The 21,775-nt window shown below is 36.3% G+C and overlaps 1 protein-coding gene and 1 pseudogene across 1 annotated transcript in view; both read left to right on the top strand.

Moving 5' to 3' along the window:
* The window catches only part of fat-spondin (extracellular matrix protein f-spondin), a 431,834-nt gene that overhangs the window by 186,662 nt on the left and 223,397 nt on the right, over positions 1-21,775 (top strand). The gene's annotated exons all lie outside the window — the stretch shown is intronic.
* On the top strand, positions 7,994-9,550 carry LOC136774521 (putative nuclease HARBI1; annotated as a pseudogene).

Below are 21,775 nucleotides of genomic sequence, written 5' to 3'. Positions count from 1 at the left end.
CATGATACGTGAATGTTAATATTTGATTTGAAGCTGCATCTTGAAAATTCTTGAATTGTTCTGGTTTTTCCAGTAATGCCATCATCCTCGCAGGCAAGAAGAACCATTCCTTCGTAAGCAGCTTTGCTATTATTCTCTCTCCATATTTGGTTTTAATTTTTGATAATTCAGTTATTCGGTATGACCCCCCAATCTCCAAAGTATTCAGTTTTATAAAAGTTTTTGGTTCTACAATTGCGTGTTCATTAATCTTAGTTAAATCCATTTCTATAATAATAAAATAATATTAATAATAGAGAATAACGTAAAAAAGAAAAAATAATTCTTACCTTCTAAAGATTGTCTACGACAATTACGTGACAATAAAAAAATATTCTGTCTGCAACGTGAAACTGGTACTTTGCACTGCTTGAAGCTTCAATACTGCTATTACACCACAATAAAATATTATGACTGCAGCGTTACAGACTTGAACTTTCGACTGCTTCACGCTTCTAATCGAGACTGAATGAAATTTCCTAATTGCTAGCGTGGGTGACTTTGAATAATATCCTAGGAGGGAATAAGATATACACACTTGGAAATTGAGAGTAGGGGAAGTGTTGCAGGCAAACGAAACTTGGGTGGCTTTGAATAATATCGTAGGAAGGGATAAGATATACACGCTTATTGGAAATTGAGAGTGGAGGGACTGTTGCAGGCGAACGACATTTTTGATGGGTTACTCACTCATGATTGTAGATTTCAAAGAGAATTCATTATTTTAAACCTGTTGATACATGTATTCTTTAGATCAAGTAGTTGTTAATTAAAATAAATAAATCCATTTAATTATATACACGTTCCTTATATCAAGTGACATCAGTCTAGAATATAAACTTTTCATTGTTTAAAAGCAAGTCGTGAGATACACGTTCTTCAGATCAAATAACCGTCATCTAAAACAAATATATTTAATTCAAACGTGTCATAACACGTACTAGATGGTGCAGATAGTCACGTTCCTCAGATAAAGTAATGACAGTTTAAAATATAAACTTTTCATTATTTAGAAACGAGTCGTGAAATATACGTCCATTATTACTTGGGTTGGGAATACTAGCATCTTAAGGACATATCCTGAGTGCAGCTTAAAATTTACGAGCGCATCAATGGCTTTTCGACAATCTTACGTCACACTGTGACTCTGTTTAGCACGTGGGATCATTTGTCTGCTCTGCTTGTGAGAAAAGTCTTGAGAAAAAAATAGCTAGAGGCTGAATGATTTGTCTGGTCTGCTTGAGGGAGGAAAAGTCACGAAAAAATAGCTAGAGGCTGGTTTAGAGGGTAAAATATGGTCAGAAAGTATCGAGCGCATCAATGGCTTCTTGAGAATCTTACTTCACAACTGTGACTCTGTTTAGCACGTGGGCTCATTTATCTGACCTGTTTGTGAGAAAAGTCTCGAAAAAAATAGCTAGAGACTGGTTGAGAGGGTAAAATATGGGCAGAAGGTATCGGGTCAGTTTTAGAGAGCCCTGGGATAGCTCATAGGAGCAACATTGGGTGGTCCCTAGAATTTCACTCCCCATTGTTTCGCAAAAGGAAAAATAATGTCTGTTAACTATGTGACATGTAGAGCATGCTTACAGGAAGATGTAATGAATAATCTATTCACTTATAATATGCTTACAGTAATTTTTATTCAATATTCAAAAGATTTAACATATAATACTTTTATTCAATATATATATATATATATATAATTAAAAAGAGTTTTAACATATAATATTTTAAAATATCAAGCTATTCTTTTGCCCTTGCTACCTCCATCGTTATCTCCTCCTCATCCTCCTCCTCCTCATCCTCCTCCTCCTCCTGCTCCTCCTCCTCTTCCTGCGGAATTATCCCTGCCTCTATCTCAATCATTCTGATACCTCTCATCAACAGTTGTATACAGCGTGTTACTGTAAAAAATCATCAGATTTTAGAAAAATGTATGATGCAATCTCATTCATAATAACTTACTATTTTCATACTCCATTCCATGCGTCTCGATTGTATCTTCATTTACCGCTCGTGATAAATTTTGCATAATTTCATCTATTATTCTTGTAATTATATGAATTACTGGAGAATTCTGTCTATACGCTAAATTAATAATCACTTCATACTGCATATTTTTTCACTTTATATTTATCGACAGCTTGTATAAGAAAAAAGGAATCTGTACCTAAGGTTCAAGAAAGGTATAATGTGAAATTAAAAGAAGGACCCAAGGAGGAAAATAGTAGGAGGGAATAGAATGGGTATGTGGAGGGAAAAAGACCCTTCAATGGTGTAGAAGTAGGTTGAGAGGGAAGAAAAATGGTTAAATGTGAAATCAAGTTAAATGGCGGGTCCATAGTAGGAAAATAGTGGAGGGTCTAGGATAAGTATGTGGAGGGAGAAAAGACCCTCCGAGGGCAGGACTAAGAAAACAAAAATGGCAGTCCGTAAGATGCTTAGGACCCCTAGCGGTGTAGCTGCCCCAGTAATTTTCGTGATCGCCACCTAGTGGAGAAAAAAGAAACTTTTTCCTCCACCAACTAAAATACAAAAAAAAGTTCTCTGGGTAACTGTCAGGATAACTAACCATCCGGGCCCTAGGGTGATGGGAGAGGGGAAACCCTTAGGCAACTCGTGGACCCGTAGGATAACTAACCATCTGGGTCCTAGGGTCATGGGAGAGGGGGTAAGCCTTAGAGAACTAGTGGACCCGTAGGAAAATTAACCATCCGGGCCCTAGGCTGATGGGAGAGGGGTGAGAGACTCTAAGAGAGAAAGAGAGGGTGAGAGGGATCTCTCTCTCTCTCACTCCCCATAGCCAAAGCATTTCCTCCGCACACCCGCACCCTCCTCATCACCCAATAAACCCTAGCTCTTAAGAAGACACTTCCCCCCGCACACCCGCACCCCCCTCATCACCCAATATACTCCAGCTCTCAAGAAGACACTTCCCCCCGCACACCCGCACTCCCCTCACCACCGTGTCACAGGAACCCCCTAGCTACCACTACTAATATATGTTACGTGTAGTCGAATAATTTATGGTAATTGAGCGTATGAATATTGTTGTATTTAGAGTATTGCATGGACACCCCTAAACTGTCGTATCATCATGCATAATGTATGCTTCAAATGAAAAACAATAAATTTAGTGCAATAATGGTGTGTAAATAAATGTATTTATTATTGCTGCTAATTCTTGATCGTTTTTGACGGGTTAATGAAAGAATTGTAGAAAGTCTTTAAAAAGCTGTTTTGCCTCTGGTATACCAAGTGAGCGCTGTAACGCAGATGGTAAGGTTGCCGTTTGTCACGCGGCGGGCAAACGTGTTTGAATCTTGGCGAAATTTAACATTTTTATATTTTTTTTCATTGTAAGGATTTTTTTTTAATAACCACTAACATATTGGACTCAATAATATATAAAAAATGCAATAAATAGCAGATTATAATACTAAAATAAAATACTATCCGACGAATTTGGCAAAACTAGGCCAGGCCACCAATGTTCCAAATGCGCGTCTTGTCAGTTTTCCCTTTAACAAATTTCGTTATAATTGTGTTAAAGTTGGCTAAAAAATCATTCCTGTAGAATATACCTTCTGGGGATACCACGTTAAAAAAATGCGCCTCCAACTTTGCCTCCAGGCTAGGGTGGAAAAGAGTTTATTATTTAAAGCATTTTTCGTAAGTATATTAAAAATACGAGGAGCTTAACGGGATCCCTCAAGCCCTCTGTAGCCAACATTACGGAACGAAAAACGAGGGAGAATTGTCCAGCCTTATTTTTCGACCGATTTTAAAGATTTTTGGCTTCTTGGAACCGTTAGGACTCTCACCTTGTCATAACAAAGCCTTATTTTCTAAAAAACGTAAAAAAATAAAATTGTTTAAAAATTCGCATTAATAATATTTAAACGCAAAACAAATCGAAAAATCGGGCTTCTTTATGACGAGGTGCCAGACCTAACGATTCCAACAAGCCCAAAAACATTGAAATCGGTTGAGAAATAGAGCCGTACCATTGTCCCGCGTTTCTGAGGTGGACGAAAAGCAAAAATTTTTAGGAAGGAAGCTAGGCTTCCTCCCCTCTTGCGGCTCACGCTAACGTGTTCCCCCACTCCAGCATCGAAACTTACTGCAAAGCTTTCCTCATATTTACGCTATTTCCCAATCTGTAGCTATACACATATAAATACCGCTAAAATAATGTTGAGAACATTTCATTTCGCCGATATAATGAAATTGCTAAAAATGCAAATATCATTTTGAAATAAAATTGTAGAAAAGGAGATTTCGTAATGCTTGAAATATAGGGCATACGGCGAAACGCGGGACAATGGTACAGTCGTATTTTTCAACAGAATTTGATGAGACTAGTAATAATTAAAGCCATTCTTCATGTAGATTGTCCTAAAGAGCTCGCATTTTCGATAAAGCTTATAGTTTTCCAGTTATGAACGTTTGAAGTTGCACGGCGCACAAATACATATTTCTTCTCTCGCGTAGATCAGCTGTTGCGCACGTCCATCTTCAATCGTTCATAACTGGAAAACTATAAGCTTTATCGAAAATGCAAGCTCTTTAGGACAATCTACATGAAGAATGGCTTTAGGTATGACTAGTGTCATAAAATTCTATTTAGAAATACGCATGTACCATTGTCGCCCGTTTTGCCGTAATTTCAGGTCTTCAAGCGTCACTGACTCGTTCATTCTGCTATTTATTCCGAGCAAAGTAAAAATGCACCAACAACTTGGGTAGCATCATTGAATAGAGCGTGAAAGGGGGAGACGCTTTTATAATATTTTCATAATTTTGCAACGCTTCTTTTGGTAATTATAATGCAAAATGTAACAAAATGCGTATTCGGAGTAAATAAAGTTGGCTTCCCCTCTCACCTCTACAGCTTGTTGCCTTGTCCAGCGTATGTAAACCAGCATAGTAGGTCTACATACATACATACGGGTGCGACTGTGTTAGTGACTCGTGGAGTGTACTGTAAACAAACACACATAGCGTTTACCATGTATGTACGTGGGTCTTATTTTCAATCGCGAAATTGCCCTTCTAAATTTATTGCATTGCACCTTCTACGACAAGCTTTATAAGATTAAGAAATACTCATAGCAGCATGTACATTATCGAGAACTTCTAATGTAATTTTTCAATGTGCAATCGTACTTTTATTTGTTCCGAAATAAATTGCAGAATGAACGAGTCAGGACGCTTGAAAACGTGAAATTACGGCAAAACGCGGGACAATGGTACAGGCGTATTTCTGAATAGAATTTGATGAGACTAGTCATAACTAAAGCCATTCTTCATGTAGATTGTCCTAAAGATCTCGTATTTTCGATAAAGCTTATAGTTTTCCAGTTATGAGCGATTGAAGATGGACGTGCGCAACAGCTGATCTACGCGAGAGAAGCAATATGTATTTGTGCGCCGTGCAACTTCAAACGTTCATAGCTGAAAAACTATAAGCTTTATCGAAAATGCGAGCTCTTTAGGACAATCTACATGAAGAATGGCTTTAATTATTACTAGTCTCATCAAATTCTGTTGAAAAATACGACTGTACCATTGTCCCGCGTTTCGCCGTATGCCCTATATTTCAAGCATTACGAAATCTCCTTTTCTACAATTTTATTTCAAAATGATATTTGCATTTTTAGCAATTTCATTATATCGGCAAAATGAAATATTGTTCTCAACATTATTTTAGCGGTATTTATATATGTATAGCTACAGATAGGGGAATAGCGTAAATATGAGGAAAGCTTTGCAGTAAGTTTCGATGCTGGAGTGGGGGAACACGTTAGCGTGAGCCGCGAGAGGGGAGGAAGCCTAGCTTTCTTTCTAAAAATTTTTGGTTTTCGTCCACCTCAAAAACGCGGGACAATGGTACGGCTCTATTTCTCAACCGATTTCAATGTTTTTGGGCTTGTTGGAATCGTTAGGTCTGGCACCTCGTCATAAAGAAGCCCGATTTTTCGATTTGTTTTGCGTTTAAATGTTATTAATGCGAATTTTTAAACAATTTTATTTTAGTACGTTTTTTTGGAAAATACGGCTTTATTTATGACAAAAAGCGAGTCCTAACGATTCCAACAAGCCCAAAAATATTGAAATCGGTTGAAAAATAGCGCTGGACAATTGTCCCTCGTTTTTCGTTCCGTAATGTTGGCTACAGAGGGCTTGAGGGATCCCGTTAATGTTTGAAGATAAAGAATAACAAGTAAAGATGTGTACTTGATTCGCTGAGCAAAATAAGTCATTAAAATAATAAACTTCGCGCGATGTACCCTACCTAAGGTTCAATTTGAAAAAAATCATACTTTAACTAACTTGGATTCTAGCTAATTAAATACCCTACAAAAAATATTTAAACTTATTTTCGATTAAAATAGCCGGATTCAAAATATTAAATTAAATAAGTTAACATTGCAAAATTTGTATTCCTTTTTCCTGAATAACTTTTTATCCGATTTCGCTAAAAAAAAAAATTGTCCAATAATAGTTGTAGAGAATATTTGGCTAAGTTAAATAAAAAAAATCGTTATTCTATGAAGTACAGGAGTCGAATTATTTTTGGTTAGCCCTTTTTCACCCCCCCCCGTAAGCAAACCCCTTAGGAGTTTGAATTTTGCAAATTTTCGCTCCTTAAGATTTACCACTTAAAAAAAAATAAAACAAAATTTACGATTTTTTTGTAATTATTTTTATTGATTTGACTGGACTACACTCGCCATGCTGGCTGAAAAGGATTTTGCCACGCTTCCTTGGCTAAGAGACTGTCAAGATCGGGATAGAGTGAGAGGTCCGAGAAAACTATACTGCTCCCTCTCGCTCTGCAGTTGTGTCGAATCCGACCGAGACCCAGCGAAGGCAGCAGAGACGCGCACGTATCGTTACAATGGTGTGCGTGACTAGGGAGTAGCGCATGAGTAGGGATTTCTCACAGATGCTACCGGCTGACCGTGTGTTAGGGAGACTACGGTCGCGTGGTGGGGAGAGAATTCCGGCACGATCTAACAGCACTGCCTTCGATGTGATATTAATTAAACACGAATATTTATTTGTTCAGAGGGAGCTCTAACCCTTATAGGCGAATTTAGGAGATGAGGTGCTAATAATGATACCTATCCAAATTCGATTCAATTCTATTTATTATGAATCTCGTATCCAATAGTACAATACTCTATATAACACAATCTAATTACGCTAACGCGAAGTCCCTAATGGGGGCGCGGCCTAAGTTGTGCGAACACGGCTGAAGCCCCGATGACGTAATAGCTAGCCTCGCGCTTTTGAGCCACCAGTCGGCGTTCGCAACGGAATCTACCGAGTCGCGCGGTACGCAGCGCGCCACCGATGGATTCGTGAGCCAACTACTACGCGACGATACCCGGATGAATCTCTATTCCCGCTTGTACACAGTGGGAAATTGAATCGTGTGTGCTTTTAACTATAGTGTAGTATATCATTTTCCATGTTAAATTACAGAGTGAAACTAGCCGAACCACACACGATTCAATTTCCCACTGTGTACGCGTTACTCGACGGTTATTCGCACTTACTAGGTTCCCGCGTATTCAATCACAACAACGACCCGGATTGTTTTGGGCGGTATCAATAAACCGAACTTAGAGCAAATCTTAGCTCAGACTGGTCTTAGTTATAAATTAACTAAGATAAAACTCAAGATTGAGGCCAGAATTTATAGTCGAAACTTAAGCTTCAGATGGTTTTGAAATCTATAAGATGTGTAACATAGAATGTAGATTTAAAGGGTTTTCAGTTTGAACTTGAGGTTAGTTTTAAATTTTAACTTATGAATCCTGGTCAGAGGACTCCGTGTGTTTAGACAAACATATACTGTAATTTCAAAAAGCGGAAAATTTAAAAACTTTGGTTGTATTATTTATTACATAATTGATACTGTTTGTTAATTAGGTAAAATATGGAAGATATTTGTAATATTAGCATTTTAGGTCAGTTTAATTCAGACTGCTTTGATTTGTCTGAAGAGGAGGAATGTTTTGAAAGGGTTACGCGCACTAAATATTATTTACGTGACAGTTTTAACCCCTATGAATTCTATAATGATTATAATTTTAAAAAAGGGTACAGATTTACTAAAGAATGTACCGTATACGGTTTATTACCTCTAATTGAGGATCATTTAAAAAAAAAATGATAGAAGAGGATTACCTAAAGCACCAAGAATACAACTAATAGTGTGCTTAAGGTATTTGCTACTAATTGTTTCCAGGTAGTATATTAAGCATCTTTCCTTAAATAAGAAAACATTTATAAATATCATCTTTACAATGTTCAAATTTTAAATACATCAGATAGTAAGCGGAGATTAAGTTGCTTTAAATCAATCAACTGTCATTTATGTTGTTTTCCGTGTTACTAATTTATTGGCCACATATCTGAGGAAATGGGTAAAATTTCCAATAATCTAGCAAGCAATAGAGGAAAATAAAATGCTGTTTAAAAAACTCGGATTTGGTCAAGGAGCTATTGGTTTACTGAATATAACTGGAGCAATAGATGGAACCCATATAAAATTATGTGGCACACAATATGGAGAGAATACAGAAATGTATAGAAATCGAAAAGGTGTTTTTTCTTTAAATGTACAGGTACTCCAATACAATAATAAATACTAAGTATTTTATCTTTATATTTACTGCTACAGCTTTATAATTAAATAGATTTTAATGTTAATATAAAATATTTCAGGCAATTGTAGGTGCAAGAACGGAATTTCTGGATATTGTTCCCGAGTGGCCAGGAAGTCATCATGATTCTAAAATATTCAGAAATTCCAGAATTTTTACTCGATTTCAGGAACAGGAAATCACTGGTATCCTAGTAGGAGACAAAGGATATCCTGTTCTACCGTTTCTTCTTACTCCTTATAGAAATCCTGAAACAGAAGAAGAAGAAATGTAACAATAATACGTTGATATGAATTTTTAATGAGAATAAGTAAGTGACATAATTGAAGTTTATAAAAGATACTTATATAGGTACAATACGATACATTCACGGACCAGGATGGTAGTGGAGAGAACTTTCGGCATATGTGGAAGAAAAATTTCCATGTTTGGCGAGAGGTCTTACATTGAAGATTTCTACGTGTACATCAGTTATTGCTGCTTGCGCAGTTCTGCACAACTTGTCATTAATTTATAATGATTCCTTTGAAGAAGAATATTATGATGATTTTAATCATGCTAATGCTGAGAGCGATATATATCTTGACGAGGAAGAATACATAAATGAAAATGAAACACTAGCAGGAGAGGGTTTCACTGTTAGGGACAATATTGTAAGAAACTTATTTTCTTGAAAAATTGTAAAATTATGAAGAAACTACAATATCGAACAACTTTATATTACTGGAGAATATTCTGAACAAATATGTAATTAAATATGTTTATTAGAAAAACTAGTATAATAATAAACTTATAATTTACATTTTCATAAATTTTAGAAAGTTTAAATTGTAATCAATTTTTTGTATAAATCATTCAGGGAAATTACGCATCCGTCTTTGGAAAATTATTTTATTTATGGCTAATATGCAGATAATTCGCACATAGTATAAAGTATTTGTCACCAAGTTAAGTCAGATTTAAGAATTTTCTAAATGCACGTTTTGCGGTAACTAAACCGGTATTATAAAATTTAAAAATATGTCACAGCGATTAATATAAACATTTAGAAGCTTCGAAAAGTATACTTTGGGGAGAAGCAATTATCAAAAGGAAGAAATTACAGTATTAAGCGAACCCAGAAGTCCTAATATTTCAATGTCCAGACGCATTTATATAAATAATCAATCTTTGGTCCATCACTGTAATTAGGAAGTGAATCTAATGTTCTTATTGTCGATTTTTTCCCATACTTTTAGGTTTATTACGTTCCAAGGCTGAGCTACGGCTTTGACCAAATCCACGGAAAACTGCATCCAACGATATGTACCTAAAATTTTCGATGAAATCACACAGTTAAAAGGAAATTCATCTCTAGTCATTTTTGAACAAATACATACTTTTACATATGAAGATTGTCTGCTCTGAAATTTATGAATATTTCATTAATATTGGTTCGTCATATCTTTTTCAGATAGAGTCCATTGCCCTTCTTTCTCCAAAAGAAACTTTGCCAATTTTAATTTCTCTTCGGCCTCTTGCTTCTCAAATTGTAATCTTTCTATTGTTAATTTAGAAATCATGCGCTCTTTCTCTAATAATATCTTAGAAAGTGTATGTTCGCGTTCAATTCATATATATGCTAATTCCATTTCTTTTTCTTTTAACGATAAACATCTATCAATTTCTTTTTCATTCAAAGATGAACATTTTTCTAGTTTTCGCTTTTTAACATGTTTGTTGCTTGAATTTAACCTACATACAGCTGAAAAATTTAATTTAATATTATTTGTAAATTTTTCTTTAAAAGCTTCTTTAAACCTCTTCTTTCAGATTAAGTTATTATACCCATAGAACAATCTACTATGAAATTTTGAATTGCAGCTTTAAACAAATATTTATGAAATATTTTTTAAAGGTTTACTAAGGATCCAATTTAAATGCACTTACTTTTACTTTTTCCTTCTAGTGAATATATTGATGGGTCATCCTCTTCTTCTTCGTCCAATCTATCATTGATATCATTGAAATTATTACTGCTTATATATTCCAATCCCTTTGTTGAATTAGATTTAACAATATCTATGACTCTTTCCTGTATATCTAAAAGATTTCAACGAGTCAATTTTGAATGTACATTAAATTTCTGTCAGGTTTACCATAGGATAAGGAGGGAGAGTTTTTCCTATTATATACAGGGTGTACTAATTAAAATACCCCAGAGAATAGATACAAAAAGGCATATATTTCATTAACTTTAAAATATATTCAATTTTTTCATGACTTTTTTGAAACCATAGCAAGAGGTTTCGACAAGGTCCTATTCAAAAATAGAATATCTCTTATAGTTAAAGAGATACATGTCTTTTTAAATTTACGCTCTGGGGCGTTTTAAGTGGTACATCCTGTATATGCATGAAGATAAGAACTCAATTATTATCTTATTGAAATGATATTATGCTTTGATAAAATACTTCTTGGAATGAAAATAGGAAACTGTTCATATCCTATTTAAAAATTTGTCAACTTTCATAGTTGTAAAGAAATATGATATGACTTATTACATGCATGCTTGTTGAACTGAAACATTCTCTATATAATTGCATTTTAGATAATTTATTTTCAACGTACTTAAGGATTGTTCATTTGACAAATTTGATGAGGCAATAGTTGGAGCTGTCGACATTAAACAAGGTATTATGTCTAGTACATCCTGATCCACTTCTATATCAGGCATCTCTGGACATCCGCCAGTTGCAAATCTTGATTGTTTTTCTTTTGTAAGGTTTTGTCTTGTTTGCTGCTTTGTATTTTGCCACAACTTTTTCAGTTGCTGTTCTTCTCTCTGAAATGTACCATTTGGAAATAAAAATACTACCAAAAAATGCATAAATGTACTATTTGGATCACATAAATAAGATAAACTTAAGCATCACCATGGAAGCAAATTATTTATAAGATCTAATTATTAATACCAATTACAAATTAATATAAATAATACAAATTAGTTGTGTAGAAATAGGAGATAAATAAACAAATAATTAATTATAAGGACAGTGTAAACGTTACCTTAATATAAATTAAACTATTATTATTATATTCTTCTGTGAGTGTAGCCCATGCCAAATTTTTTTCATTTAAACTAACTGCATTCACTGCTTTACTTTCTATTATATTTTTTCAGAATTTCTAAAAAAAATTTTTTTTCTGTAAAATTATACGGTGGTGATCGTTTATAAGTCATTATGAATATTGGGATTTCTAGATAGGAAGTAACAGGAAAACAGGTTAGGAAGATGCATAATAGTAAATAAATTATTATGAACAATATAAATCTGGATATACATGTGTAAATAAATTAAGTATATATACTTACATACCGATAGATTAATAATTTTAGTATATGTATTATGTATAATCACATCAATACACTTTTTATTTAACCAAACCGATTTCGCCGGCTTCTTAATGCAGTGATAATATTGACTAGTGCTCGTTACCACGGTTACAACATGCTAATTTTACGCATTCCATATCGATAGCACTGATACTATATTGCTGCACTTTTCTCACCCTTCGCCTTCAACACAACGTCCGTGCATCAAAACCACTAACTTGATATTAGATTATTTTCCCATTTAGAATATTTCACAATTCAACTATGATCACGGAATTCTTAGCATGAGGTATGATCTTAAACGTAGTCTAAGTATTTGCTAAGATCAGTCTATGCTAAGATTTGTTCTAAGTTCGGTTTATTGATACCACCCTTTGATTCGGAATCTAAGGTCGCGATTCCTCACGGAAATTGTACTAATAAGTCCGCGGCCTTGAACCAACTCAAGGGAACGATCATGTCAACTGTCAAACTAGTAACGAACTTATGCAATTGCGAAACACTCTTTTATTCGCAACTCCACACATTATAATATTTGCTTTATAGGTTCGATGGAATGACCACTCCGCTACGTTATCCGGTTACCCTTAGCAGGTGAGCAGGGCCAGAGTTTCCCTATAGAACCGATCGGTGCTACGAGCCCTAAAGCCCTAGCACACCCCGGGATGTCACAGGACTCTACTACTAAACGAATATTCACCCTTATCTATACTGCAACAGATGTGGTTCTTCTCTCCACTCTCTCTCCTTCAATCTTTCGCCCTTCAGTGTGCCCTACAGGGCTGTAAGTTGTCCTCCGGCCGGTATGGATTCGTGGCGGTGGCAGTCGCTGCACTTTAGCACTTTATCCAATTTCTATTCGGTAGCGGCTGTCACTGCCCTTTTCTGTATTGGCTGGGGAGAATTTCCGGAGACCACTCTCACTTTAGACCTCTAAAATACGTGTGTCGGGGCAGCTCGCGGGAGCAGGTAAGGCCCTGCGCTTGTCCCGCCGCTGCCCCGCTACACTTATCGCGCGACACTAGGAATCCGACAAGTTATCGATCCTAGATCAATAACTTATCGGTTGATAACTTCCTAATTCGCACACGACCCGCCTATCTAGCGCTTGAGATTAGCAAAGCGCTAAATGGCAGCTATTGTAACGCTGCGGGAACGCAACGTTACAGCGTGTACGACAATACGGAACGATAGAGAAGTACAGACTTCTCATTTATTTTTCGAAGGAGAACTGTCAAGGAAAGTGAGAGTTAAGTAATTGTTTCGTTGAATCAAAGACCTCATTTATCGGTTTAAAATTGATTTATCTCAGCAGTGATACTTTTACGACCTTAATGGTACATGTCTTTTCCACTTAGTTTATGCTCAAGAATATGTGTTTAAAATTAAAATCATCATTGCTAATACACCCTGTATAACCTGATGAATTATTCTAAAACCCTGAAGGATGATGTGACTCTATAATTTAAATGTAACCATTATTCAAATAAAATAGATTGCTAATGCCAGGTAGAAAAGATCGCTTTTATATATAAAACCATTATTCATATACTTAACAGGCATTCATAATTATTTCATCAAAACCGAGGGAAATTCACACATGGCTTAACTGCTCATTGAAATAAACGTAAAATTTACAGTGATGATTACTGCAGTAAAGAAGCATCAATAGTTACATTATTTTACGCTAAACCTATAAAATATTTTATCATAAAATTGTTACTAACAATTTCTTAGGAACATCTTCTGATAAGGTGTAAACAGCAACCATACTTTAGCTGCTCACATCACGGTATATCATTTTAAAAAAATCATGTATTATGTTGTTGAGAAGCCGAGATATTAATACTTTTTCTTAGCGTCTGAGTTTGAAGGCGCGTAGTCTAATTTTCGCTCGCTCTCAGTCACTTCTCCCACCACTCCACCTACTGGAACTTAGCGCATTTTTAAGTCTCTGGCGTAAATCTAAATAAGATTTTTTTCTAAGAAACACTGCAGATACGTTAATGGTAATTTAAATCTGAAACCTATTTACTTGCTGAGTACAAAACTGTTCGGAAAGTCGTTGTACCTTCAATAGTTTATCCGTAACTGCATCGAGACTTTGAGCTTTAGTAATTCAGAAACCAAAAGTCCAAATGCAACGAGACTAGTGTTAAAAATTGCAGGTTAAAAGAATCTGTCGGCATATACTTTTAGAATGTTAAAAGAGTCATTATTTGAATAATTGTAGGTTTAATAAACAATTGCAAATTACAAGGGTGAGGAGGAAAAATCACTGTGATTTGTGTTAATAACTTTTATCGATCGAAAAGAAATGGAGTTAATTTTTTAGGATACAAAAAGTCTAGAAAAAATCGAGACAAAGTCGAGAACAACCAAACAAAAGTTATGCAATTTGCAAAATTGGGTTATTCGCTGTGACAATATTAAGTAACCAATGTATTTCGTTGAATGTGTTTGTTACACCGAAAAAACCCTTTGCTCACCTATCAATGATGATTTAAATAAATCATCTATGAAATTATCAGGCCATGTTGACTTATCAACATTATAAAAAACCAATGCCAATTCGAAATTCAATAAAGATCAAGTTATAGTCCAATGAAATTTATTAATTAAAATTAATTAATTAATGAAGGCCGGCATAAAAAAACCCAGACTTACTAACGGAAAAAAGCCTCACTTCCTTCACAAGAGCAAATATTACATTGTTTAAAAATGATCTTAATGCAGAGTATAATAAAGAAATTTAAACTTAATAAAATTAATTAACGCACCTATTTATTTAAACATCGATCTCGGACACGAAACATAAGATTCATCTTTAAGTCTCATCCAATATAAATAAATTGATACGTCATTCACGCGTATCGGTTACTGGTGGTTAGCCAAGGAGGCAAGTCCAACATCGCCAAACCACCCAGAAAAGGATAACATCAATGTTTCCTTGTCAACTCACCAAAAACTTAATAATAACAAATTATAATTAAACGAGAACAGGGAAGAAAGCAAAAAAGAACGTCCATCATTATCGACTGCTTCACAATTATAACTCTTTTTTTTTTTTAAATAATAACCTGTTTTTTACTGAATGTTGGGTTTCCAAATAAATGATCTTTGGTAATTGTAATTTGTTTTATTGTTTGTGAAATCCTAGAACTATAATGTGATCGGTTATTGTGTTCAAAACATGACCTTTTCTTTTAATTGCTACTTGCATCATTGACGAAACAGAACTGAACTTAAAATCAATACCCCACCTATCCTATCCGAAGATCGATCCATCGAATTACGAAGCTGTCGCCATATTCCCGAGTCCTTCCGAATCCCATCGAAGCAACCTATGTACAAGTAGCGAAAACTCGAGAAAATGTCCGTTTATGAACTATGGATATAATTTTATTTTCTTTATCAGTCTCTCGACTTGAATTTTTTGCAAATGTTACGTTTTGTACACAACATATTCCCCCCCTTGAGAGGGTACCGATCAATCATTGTTTATATTGTGGATTTGATAATTATAATATTGTTATCATAAATGAATATAATACTGTTATAATGTATTCATAAATAATATTACAAATGAAATTATAAATTATATGATATAATTGAACATTTTAAATGCTAAAAATAATACTAGTTTTAATGCTAGAAGCATTGTTATTCGTGAACGCTTAAAGCGTTGATATAGCGTTTCCGCACATATTCGTGGACATTTGAGTGCTTTAATATTGTCGTTATTGGGTTTTGTTATTTTCTTCATTAGGTAAGGGACATAGATAATTAGTGTCCCTTTTTAATTCTCCGGATGCCGTATGCAAGGTAACTGTCCGAACAATTCCATCTTCTCCTTTATGAATATTCTTCACACGACCCAATAACCATTCTGAACATGGCAGCGTTCTATTTTTGATTAATACAAGTGTACCAATTTTGATGTTTTCATTGTTTTTTGTCCAATTGCTTCTCACTTGTAGTTCATTCAGTTATTTAAAATTCCATCGTTTCCAGAAATCCTGTCTGACCTTCGTTATATGTTGCCAAGTAGATAATCTATTTCCTGGAATATAAGACAAATTTTTCTCCTTTACGGAGTTTAAATTTCTGCTAATTAAGTAATGGTTAGGTGATAATGCCTGTAAGTCATTCGGATCGGCGGACAATGATGTCATAGGTCGCAAGTTAAGCACACCCTCGATTTCTATTACTAAGGTGTTAAATTCTTCTAATGTAAATAATGAATCACCAACTACGCGGCGTAGATGATGCTTGAAGAGAGTTCTTGACTGTACTCTCCCACAAGCCTCCGAAAATGTGGTGCTGCTGGCGGAATGAAATGCCAATGAATCTGATTATTGACCGTGAACGTTTGAATGTCCTTGATACCTCTGTCGGAATTGATTGAATTATATATCTTGTAACGAAGTTCCCCGTTACGTATGCGAGATACCGAATAAAAAGTATAAAAGCTACCGAACAGTGGATATTATTAATCCCTACGTTACCGACTCGTGAGATAGGCTCTCACGAGTGGACTATAGCTAACGTCAAGGATGGATCCCGTTGACAGGCAGAGGCCCGGATGAAAAGACCGGCGCTCCAGTAAACGATGTCCAGGTTACCCTGAGAAGTAAGGCAGGGCCTTGCCAAACAACTCAGACAACCTGAGATAAGGAGAAGTGGCCTCGGGGAGTCCTAAAAAGAATCACCGTGTCTATAAGTCCCCACGTGGAGGGGAGATAGAACATCGAGTCTGGCTTGAATGCCAGTTACGCGCTTCAAGCAGGCTGCGCGAGTGTCGTGCGCAGACTGCCATAGCAGGCAGTCGGAATGTGTCCATGGGACTGTGCTGATGTGTCCATGTGCGCTGGTGAGCGCGTGACGCGGCACTCAGGCAGCCATGGGTCCGTTCGCGTACGTGAGGCGTGTGGTATAGGCCAGCCTGCACGTGCGTCATGACTGGATACCGGCCAATGCATAAAGGGTTATGCAGGGGCGTAGTTAGCCCGTTGGAATGTGTCCCGGTGCCCTCCGTAGTTCCGTAGGCTTGCGCAATGGCTGGATGGGCCGCGAACATTGCCTCCGTGGTGGTCCGCTCCTGGCAAACTCTATGCTTGGCAATGATACCGCATGTTCCCGTACTCCTCACCACCACCTGTGTGTGGGTGTTGAGGGATAAATGTATGCCCCTCAGCAGATAGGTCTGCGAGGCTCGGACTTCTGCAAGGAACCCTCCCCTCTCTCCACGACCTAGCATACTGAGCGACCCTGACTACCGCTACCGTCCAAATGCATGGCCGCAGGGCCGTATAAGATGCATAAAAAATGGAGTCGAAAGACTCAAATGATACCGTAGGGATGTTGGCCACCCAACTGACCAATTGGCGCCCTTATACCGATAAATAAGGACGGGCGAAGGTAATGGGAAATCCCGTAGTGTGGGTGGCCCCTCACACTGACGGGAATAGCGTTGCAATCTCGAGCAATTCATTATTCGCACCGACGAAGTTAGTTCCGTTATCAGAATATACATTTTGAGGTAGTCCACGCCTAGATGTGAATCTGCGTAGAGCAGCAATGAAGCCTTCTGATGTTAAATCGGTCACAACCTCTAAATGAATTGCCTTTATCGACATGCAAATGAATACGCTAACATAAACCTTAATCTTATTTCGATTTCTGTGTTTTTTCTCCTTTACGAAGAAAGGACCGCAAAAGTCGACTCCCTTATGACTGAATGGAATTGTTGCTGTTTCCCTTGAAGATGGTAGATTACCCTTTTTATATCCTTTCGATTGAGGATTGAAACGGAAACATCGTACTCATAATCTTATTATTTTACGCACCTAATTTTCTCCGTTCGGTAACCAGAATTTTTGCCTGATATTATATAAGGTCGTTTGAACGCCGGCATGATATAACTTATGATGAGTTTCTCGTATTATACAGTCTGTTAGGTGATGTTTGGGTAATAAGATAGGGTGTTTTTGGGCAAAAGACAAATTTGACTTATGCAAACGCCCGCCTACTCTTATGATTCCCTGCTCGTCTAAGAATGGACTTAGATTAGCGAATTTCTTTGTTTCTATACCGTTATTTTTATTCAATGCGCTAATAAGATTTGAAAAACATAATTTCTGTAGTAGTTTTATTACACACGTTTCTGCTCGATTAATTTCCTCATCCTTTAAAATTCCCTTACAATTGTTCGACTTATGAAAACGTAGACAATAAGAAATTATTCTGACCATTTTCAAATAAAATGAAAATTTGTAGAGTATATCTTCTTCGTCCGCGATGACAGAAAAACACGCGCTTTCTTTTAACTCTGGTATGTTGATAAGATTTATAAATTTAGTTGGCCAATGATTTTTCGATTTTATTAATCATGTGGATTCATGCCGCCATAGCTTATTTCTTATAAATTCGCACGGTAATTGACCTTTTGATAAACTGTCAGCTGGATTATCTTCCGATTTAACATAACGCCATTCATGTTCTCCGGTTAATTTTTTTATATTTGCAACTCTATTCGCTACGTACACCTTTAATTTGTGTATGGGAGTCATAAGCCAGTGCAACACTATCATCGAATCGCACCAAAAAGTGCAGCTTTCAAATTGTTGAATGTCGATCGTATTGCTAATTTCGTGATATAGTTGGGCTTACAGAAAAGCGCCACACAATTCTAATCTTGGTATGGTTAATTGTTTTAACGACGCGACTCGAGATTTTGCGTTCAACAGATTTGATATGGTGTTTCCGCTTGTGTCTGTTTACCGTACGTAGATGCAAGCTCTATATCCTACATTACTCGCATCGCAAAAGCCGTGTAGTTGCATACCTGTACAATTTTCTTTCGAACATAATTGGCCCCATTAAACCCCACTGCTTTACAAAGGTCGTCCAATCTGTATAAACATCCTGAGACAACGATTCATCCCAAGCGATACCCGATTGCCATATATTTTGCATCAATTTTTTCAAATATAATATAATCGGCCCTATTAATCTGAGTGGATCGAAAATTTTTGCGATTTCGGATAATATGATTCTCTTCGTTATACTTCCAATTAGGACAATAGGTTTAGGGGAGCAGTAAAAATTATCGTCCCTGGCATTCCAGGTGACACCCAACGTTTTTAAATTATGATCGATATTTAGAACAAAGTTCGCATGTAACGTTTGAGACGGCAAGTCTTGTTATATTAGTGATTCATTAGATGCCCATTGCCGTATCGAAAAACCTCCTTTCGACAATAATGCAATTATATCGTCTCTCAATTTACGAGTGTTCTCTATAGTATCAGAACCGGTTAACAGATCATCTATGTACAGGTGCTCTTTAAGAATTTTAGAAACGATTGGAAAATTACCACCTTCATCGTCTGCTAACTGGTGAACAGCACGAATAGCTAAAAATGGCGATGACGACACGCCAAACGTCAAGATATTTAATTGGAACGCTCGTATATTGCCTTCGTGTCTCCATAAAACGCGTTGATATTGTCGGTCTTTTTCGTGTACTAAAATTTGCCGATACATCTTCTCGATGTCAGCTGTAAGAACATAATTGTATAATATAAACCGCGTTAGATGTTGTACCAATCTGTCTTGTACTGTTGGCCCGACCATCAACGCATCGTTCAAACACACACCTCTTTTATCCTTTGCAGACGCGTCAAAGACAATCCTGAGCTTTGTTGTGTGACTTGTTTCTTTCATTACCGCGTGGTGGGGCATACAATACCCACCACTTGTTTCATCCCCTTCGTTTAGTATCGACATATGATTCAAACTCAAGTATTCGTCGAATACTCGAGTATATTCTTTTTTTAATGTCTCGTTTGACATAAATCGACGCTCTAACGATTTGAATCGTTCAACAGCAATGTCGCGAGAACCGAAAAAATTTTCAATTTTGTGTCGGAATGATAAACTTACTATATATCTTCCGGTATTATCTCGAGTTACCGTTCTCTTAAAAAGATCTTCGCATTCAATTTCTTCGGTTGATAAGCATTTTGTAGAAGCAACTTCTTCTACCTCCCAAAACTTTCTTACTAAATTTTCAAGCGTGACTGAACAATACGCTTCCTCTGGTTGAGCGTAAGAACATAATCCGCCTGCGATCACCCATCCTAATCGTGTTTTTTGTAAACAGAAGTCTATACCCTTTTCTTTTATACTTATTTGATCTATATTTAAAAGAGATAATGTCTCCTTTAAACCGATTAATAAATCAATTGGGCGCGCTATGTTGAATTCTGGATCAGCCAACAAAGATTAGTTGGTAAATTGATCCTATCAAGTTTAAATGTTTTAGTAGACATTACGTCCGAAATCTTAGGTAAAACGAAACACTTCAAATTCGTATTAAACTCACTGTTACTGGCCTTTATATTAATTTGAATTAAACCTGCCGAAATGGTTCCCATGCCATTGATTGTAGTTATATTTGTTACGCATGGTTGTGTCCGAATACTCAATTGTTTCACCGTAGATTCTGATATGAAATTACTAGTCGCCCCGGTATCTAATAATGTACGACCCTTCACGTACGTTTTATTTCGTGTTTGAAATAATAATACTGCAGTTGTTAATAATTGGGTAACATATTGTGTTTGATTATCGCTATTGCTTGTTATTTCCGTTGTTGCAAGCGGTAGTCATAATTTTTGTTCATCGTCAGGTTTTATGGATTTTTTGTTATTTTCGATCACTCCGTCATTCAGATGCAAAAGTGTGTTGTGTCGCTGATTGCAGATGGTACAACCGGATAATTTACATGCTTTGCCTCTATGCAAACTAAGACAATTATAGCAAAGTTTCGCGCCTTTTATAATATTAAATCTATCTTGCAGAGACCAGCTTTTAAATATATCGCATCTAAATAACGAATGCGATTCTTTTTTGCATGCTATGCATGCTTTTATTGTTGTTGCTTGTGCCGCGAACGTTTGTCCGTGCCCGACTTTACGACGTTTCTTGGGAGGGCCTTCGGATTTGTTATTGTCGGCTTCTTTTGTTTTTGCGCGTTCTTTCCTAGACGCATTAACGGCGCATTTATACAGAAATTCGTACATTTTATCCAATGAAAGATATTCTTCACGTGTTAAACTTGTTTCCCAAAGGTTTAATATTGACTTGGGTAATTTTGTCTCTAAAATATGTACTGCCATTTCGGGTGTCACTTGTACGCCTAATGATAGTAACGATGTGATATGCTGCTGCATGTCGTCAGCTAATTGAGTGAATCCTCGGGTTGATTCTTTGTCTACATTCGGGAGGTTCAATATTGACGATAAATGCTTGGATATTAGTATCCTTTTAACCTCGTAGGATCTTTCACGTAATTGCCAAGCCTTCGCGTAATTAGCGCTAGTTATTGAAAATATTGCCACTTTTTTGGCTGCCTCATCAACTAGTGTTGACTTTAAGTATTTAGTTTTCTATGTCCGAAATATCAGTACGCGAATCTATCATGCTACGAAATGCACTTTTATAATAAAGCCATTCTTCATATTTCCCGTTAAAAACGGATAGATTGATTTCGGGTAATCTAATTATCCGCTTGCTAGTATTTGTTGTGTTCGAACTCTCATCTGAACACGCGTTGTTTGTGTCTGTACTATTCGTAATGCTTGCGTTATCGGTAATTAACACTACATTT

Source organism: Prorops nasuta, unplaced genomic scaffold, assembly GCF_024137725.1.
Source record: "Prorops nasuta isolate Cenicafe-Biocafe unplaced genomic scaffold, Cenicafe_Pnas_1.2 PNAS00001, whole genome shotgun sequence".
Lineage (NCBI taxonomy): Eukaryota > Metazoa > Arthropoda > Insecta > Hymenoptera > Bethylidae > Prorops > Prorops nasuta.
The sequence above is the reverse complement of the archived record's forward strand: the minus strand, read 5'-3'. Positions and strand labels throughout refer to the sequence as shown.